We start from the raw sequence: 6240 nt of genomic DNA, 5'->3' as shown, positions 1-6240 counted from the left end.
CCTCCAAAATATGTTCACCATGCACAAATGAAGACATTTATACTTTAGTAATTTGCACCATCTTCTGCTGGTACTAGAAATGAAACCATACAGCATGTTTATCCTATGAGGTATTGTATAAATCAAATATGTCAATAATTATAGAATAAACTAGACCAAGTGCAGACCCGTTGGGTCTATTCCCCCAATGTGCGGTTGTGGGGGGGGGAGGCGGGGGATGGAGGGGAGGAGGGGGAGAAAAAGAGGGGAGAGAGAGAGGGGAGTAGTGGAGAGGAGAGGATGGGGGGAGAGGAGAGGGGGGGACAGGAGAGGAGAAGGGGAGAGGAGAGGGGGGGAGAGGGGAGGGGGGAGAAGAGATGAGGAGAGGAGAAGGGGAGGGGAGAGGAGAAGGGGAGGGGAGAGGAGGGGGGGAGGGAGGGGGGGGGGGGGGAGGAGAGGGGGGGGAGAGAGGGTGCCTTTTTATTTCAACCCAAACCCCCCCAAACAACCATTTGCAGGCAGTGCTTTTTTACTTTAACCATATTTTCATTTTCAAACCACATTAAGAGTACTTACTCACAGTTGTGGGGACATGTGTTCAGTGTTATTCACAGCTCAGAGAAACGTGACCCTCTGCCTTCCTCCAGCTTGCAGACTAATTGAGGCACATCACTTCCTGGTTTTATAGTCCATTCTCCCTGTCGCCAGCGGGGGCAGCAGAGAGAATGGGGAATTTTGTAAAATCATTAATATCTCTGTCATTTTTCATCGACTGGAAAAATCCTCAGCACACATGCAGTGGAGGGGAGCTCTGAGCGAGGTGGCCAAAATGACGGCCGTAGGTGGCGGCGTTCTCTCGGAAATCGCAGCACAGATCGCCAAAACCGGTCAAGAACAGACTTTTAGTAATATAGATAGATAATGATCCTACATTATTTAATTAGCCAGCTTATTGGCTTTAAGTAATAGCACATTCAGAACGTATTTTTGTTCTCTGAAGATATTTGATAAAGTTGATCAATGCCTAATAGTTTTCTTGAAAATAAATCAGAGACAATGTTTTTTTTTATTTTTTTAATTACAAACTGCATGTTTAAGTAGACATGTTGTTTTACATGTGTGCATCACAATTATGAAAGACAAAGGACAAAGGACATTTATTGTCACATACACCAATTGGTGCTGTGAAATTTGAGTTACTATGCAGCACACAAATAAGATAAACACACTATAGAATTTAACATAAAACATAAAAATATCCCCCCACATCAACGTTTCCCACTGTGAGGGAAGGCAACAAAGTTCAGTCATCTTCCTCATGTTCATCTCTGGTTGGGGCCTATTGAGGCCTCCGCAGTCGCCACAACAGCGGCCCGATGTTTCAAGCCCTCGAACGGATGATCACTCCCAGCGGCTTGGAGTTTCTGTATCGGCCGCTTCCTACTGAAGACTATGGCTCCTGAAGTCCACAGGCCGAGCTGGACGGAGATTCAACGCTGGCGACCCCGGCAAGGATCCCAGGCTCCGCGATGAAAGAGTCAGCGCCGACCGCGGCTGGAAGCTCCACAGACCACAGCTTCATGGTGTTAAAAGTCGGCAGTACCAGCACTCCAGAGCTCCAACACGCCGATCCTGGTAAGGCATCACCCGCATCGCAATGGTAATCCAGTGCTGTGCCGCTGCTGAAGCTGAAGCTCTGGATGGTCTCCTGGCATGAAAGGCCGCGCCAATCCAGATGGTAGGCCACGAGGAATGGGGAAAGATGCAGCTTGGAGGAAGGATGCATTCTCGACCAGGTAATGACTGAAAAAGGTTTCCCCCTACCCCCACCCCCCACATAAAAAATACTAAAAGACCTCCAAAACAAAATTTTAGACAGACTAAAAATAACAAAAAGGATGAAAGGACGAACAGCTGCTGGCGAGGCTGCCACACTCGATGCCGCCACCACTCAGAGATAAAGAAGAGGTAAAAATGCACACATTGTAAGGTTATCAATGGGATTAATCTTTGCCCACCTTATGGTAGGCATGAGCCCAAATAATTTACATCATAAAGAGACACAAAATGCTGTGGTAACTCAGCGGGACAGGCAGCATCTCTGGAGCGAAGCAGTGGGTGATGTTTCGGTCTGAAGAAGGGTCTCGACCCGAAATGTGACCCATTCCTTCTCTCCAGACATGCTGCCTGTCCCACTGAGTTGCTCCAGAATCTTGTGTCTACCTTCAATTTAAAAAAAGCATCTGGATTTCTTTGCTACACATTATTTATATCATGTCAGCTCATGGGAAAAACTATCCATGACAAAGAAGTGGAGCAGTTTTCTGTGTGAAGTGTGAAATAGTAACATGGCAGGCATCTCTTTATTACTGATTTGAATCCATTTGCCATTAGATCTGTGGTTATCACCACTGGGAGCCACATGAGTGGCAATGGTGCTATACAGTATATAAATCAGAGATGTGTAAACACTACAATGTATAAAACCAGCAACACTAAATATATTGACCAACACTAAAACTACAGTATATTAGAATAACAGCTTTGCACTATTTCCTTTTGTATATATTATTTTGTTATGTTTAGTTTAGTTTCATTTAGAGGTATAGTGCGGAAACAGGCCCCTCAGCCCACTGAGTTCGTGCCGACCAGCGATCCCCACACACTAACACTATCCTACACACACCATGGACAATTTACAATTTTACCGAACCCAATTAACCTAAAAACCTGTACATCTTTGGAGTGTGGGTAGAATCCAGAGCACCCGGCCAAAATCCACGCTGGTCATAGGGAGAATGTACAAACTCCGTACAGACAGCACCCGACTAGTCAGGATCAAACCCGTGTCTGGCGCTGTTAGGCAGCAACTACGCCACTGCGCCACCGTGCCTGCCCATGGATAAAGTTTATTTTTTAGATGTCTCCTACTTTGCAACATAACTGAAGACAACTCATGAAATGTGCATCTTTGGTACAAATTGGTAGGATGCTAAACAATAACAGGTGGCTGCTACCCCCTCAATGTCAAGCATGATTTCAGTTGTCAACATCTCTCAATTTTGGTAGCTATGACAATGCTGCAATACAATTCCCTAATGACTAGTGGAATTTCCAGCATCTTATCTAACATCAGTACATGAATCTCAACAGTGAAATGAAGGCTACAACATAAAATGTTGTGAATGTTGATATAAAATGTTAAAAGCAGGATTCTAAATTAATTGCAGTTAAAGCACGCCATTTTTAAGGGTATTAATCACATGTTGGTAATATATGAGTACATTACTATTCTACATGTAGTGTCAGGAATATAATGAATCACCAGGCTATGAAGAGAACTGCTGAAACTTGCGCATTCTCTCTAAGTACCCTCCGACATTCCTCCGACATTTATATACATTACACTGCTTTCCCTTTCTTGGAAGGAAAAGCAATTCACACGTTCATATAATTTATACATCTAATGTTTTTTTCTGATATTTGAAAGGAAACGAGTCATCGGCATCATATACCCTGACTTGATAAAAGTGCAACTCAAGAATCTGCTGAATCACATTGTTCCTTCCAATCTCTGTTAGATCAAATTTTGGAACATGCTCCCGGACTCATGGTCACATAAATCTTCAAAAATCTGACAAATTACATTATCTCTTATTTTAACAAGAATTTTTTTACTGCTCATTACAATTACAATTCAAGCATCCCATTTGTTATATGGTGTTGACGCATTAACATATATTGTTTAAAATTACTTTTCCCTGGGTTGAGTGACAATTTTCTTTCTGTCCCTACTGCTTCTATGAAAATAAAGATAATAATCTTTAAACGTGCTAAAAATTGGTAACAGAAAAGTGTTAGAAAAGTAGGTAAGTCACCAAGACTGAAGGGTATGCATTCCAGGACTTTGAGAGGTATAGATGAACCTTATCATGGAAAGGAACTTGAAATGTGATCATGTTTACAAGGTGTCGGAGTTTTGGTTGATATGGAAAGGTTTGAATTTTGCTTGTGCATGACTCATAATATCAAGGGTATCCTCTCAAGTGCATGACTCCATTAAATTTGATCCCAATATTAAACACGATATTCAGGTGAGAAAACTTGTGGATAGTGTTGGGGTGTGGTTATCTCGAGTTGTGGTTGTGGTGGGAGAGGTATGAATCCCAAAACAGAATTTGTTGACCAAAGATTAAAAATAACTTTGAGCTGTAATTCCACCAATGAACTCTGCAAATATTGACATCATCCCTATATTCATGCAGAAAATTTTAGTTATCAAAACTAGGCAGTTGAATGTCCTTGTACATTCTGTCCTTAAAGCCATAATTTGTTATTGGTCCCCAGAACTTTGCACTAATTAGTTATGTTGAGTCACCACGAATGAGGAAGTTCTCAATCACAGACTGTCTCCAGATAGTCATCAATAGCGGGCCATCATTCTGGGCTCATTTAATAGCTGGGTGACACTTCGATTTGTTAAGTAGGACTGCTCGGCAAACAGCTGAGGGTATGGCATTTTTCAACTGTGGCAAACTGAATACCCGAGCACTCTCCTGATCAATCAAGCTGAGTCCTGCACAGCATTGCTTTGTATTTACAATCAGTACAGAATCAGAGCCATTCTCCAATTGAAATATCAATTCCATTTATAGAATATGTTGGCTGCTTCGGAAGAGATGTAGGTGCATACTGCCACTGTGCTATTTGCATTTAACTCTTTCAAAGCTGCAAATTATTGACAAAAAGCTCCAACATCAAGAAACCTGAATTATTTTAAATGCATTTAAAATGTGTGAACATATCTACAGCTGAGCTGTATTGTGTAAACTCGCACGGAACAGAAAGAGACAAGAAGACATCAAGAAACAACCATTAAAACCAGCTGGTTTATCCAATAAAAACAATCCAGCTGAATTGCAACCCAGTTATTTGGCCTGTATCCTTTACTCATTCACTGCTACAATTTACCTGCTTTAACACCTGTGTAGATGGTCTTTTCCAAATCATAAAAATCAATGCACTAAAAGAAGCCTCTTTATCCCACCTCTGGTTATTTGCTAATCAGATTAACTATACCCTCTGGCAGTGACCATCCTGCCTTCAGTCTGAAGAATGGTCTCAACCCAAAATGTCACCTATTCCTTTGCTCCATAGCTGCTGCCTCACCCGCTGAGTTTCTCCAGCATTTTTGTCTACCTTCAATTTTTCCTAACATCTGCAGTTCTATCTTAAACATCCTGCCAGAGAAATGTGTTTCTTCCAGTTTATTCCATCAAAGCCTCAAATCATTTTTGAACATCTCAATCATATCACCTCTGAAATATCTCTGTCTTGTGAAGAAGAATTGCAGACTGATTTTTATTTCTCAGTGTCAGTTCACTGCATTTTTTTTCTCCATTCATCTCTGAGATCAAATCAAATCCAGGCTTCTTTCTTGGTTATAGGTATCAAAAATGTGTTGCCTTTAAATATATTCCCAGCACATAGTATTGAACACAATGTTGAAGAGGCTGCGTGCTTTTGACCAACTCAAATGGTACCAACCTATGAATCAATGATACTTTATTGTCACATGTACTGAGCTGCAATAACGTTGCCTATGTCCTTCTCTCCAGAGATGCTGCTGCACCCGCTGAGTTTCTCCAGCACTTTTGTCTACCTGCAATAACATTCTTTGTTTGTGCATACATTCCTGCAAAATAATACAGCAGACTTCACCTAGTCCGTACACAAAGAATCGCCACATTTATGGTGCCGCAAAATCTTTCAAAAGGTACAATTTTCAAAAGGTTTCAGGGTATAATGTCTAGTGAAGTTCTGTGGGGATAAATGTTGAAGCAATTGAATTTGAATTTGATTAATTGAATCTCATTGCTGAATTACTGATTTATAAACATTTTGGAATATTTAATCTTGCTTGAAATAAAAAAGATTGCAGGTAAACTAATTTAACTGCAGTTATATTTCATCAATCAGTAACACAAGGATTGTGAGATCTTTGAATTGTTACTTCCACAGGAGGTTATTCATCTTATCTGAATGAAGGTTCCTGGAAGAACATTACAGTGCCTGCCTTTTTCCTACTTTTTTTCCCGTAATCAAATTATTTTGCCTCATACGGCGCAGTGGCACAACTGGTAGAGCTGCTGCCTCAGCACCAGAGACCCAGGTTCGATCCTGACCTTGGATACTGTGTGTGGAATTTGCACATTCTCCTTGTGACCGAGGGTGTCGTCTGAGTGAACGTCTTTCCTCCCA

Source organism: Leucoraja erinacea, chromosome 1 (assembly GCF_028641065.1).
Source record: "Leucoraja erinacea ecotype New England chromosome 1, Leri_hhj_1, whole genome shotgun sequence".
NCBI lineage: Eukaryota > Metazoa > Chordata > Chondrichthyes > Rajiformes > Rajidae > Leucoraja > Leucoraja erinaceus.
Note: the sequence above shows the minus strand (reverse complement) of the source record.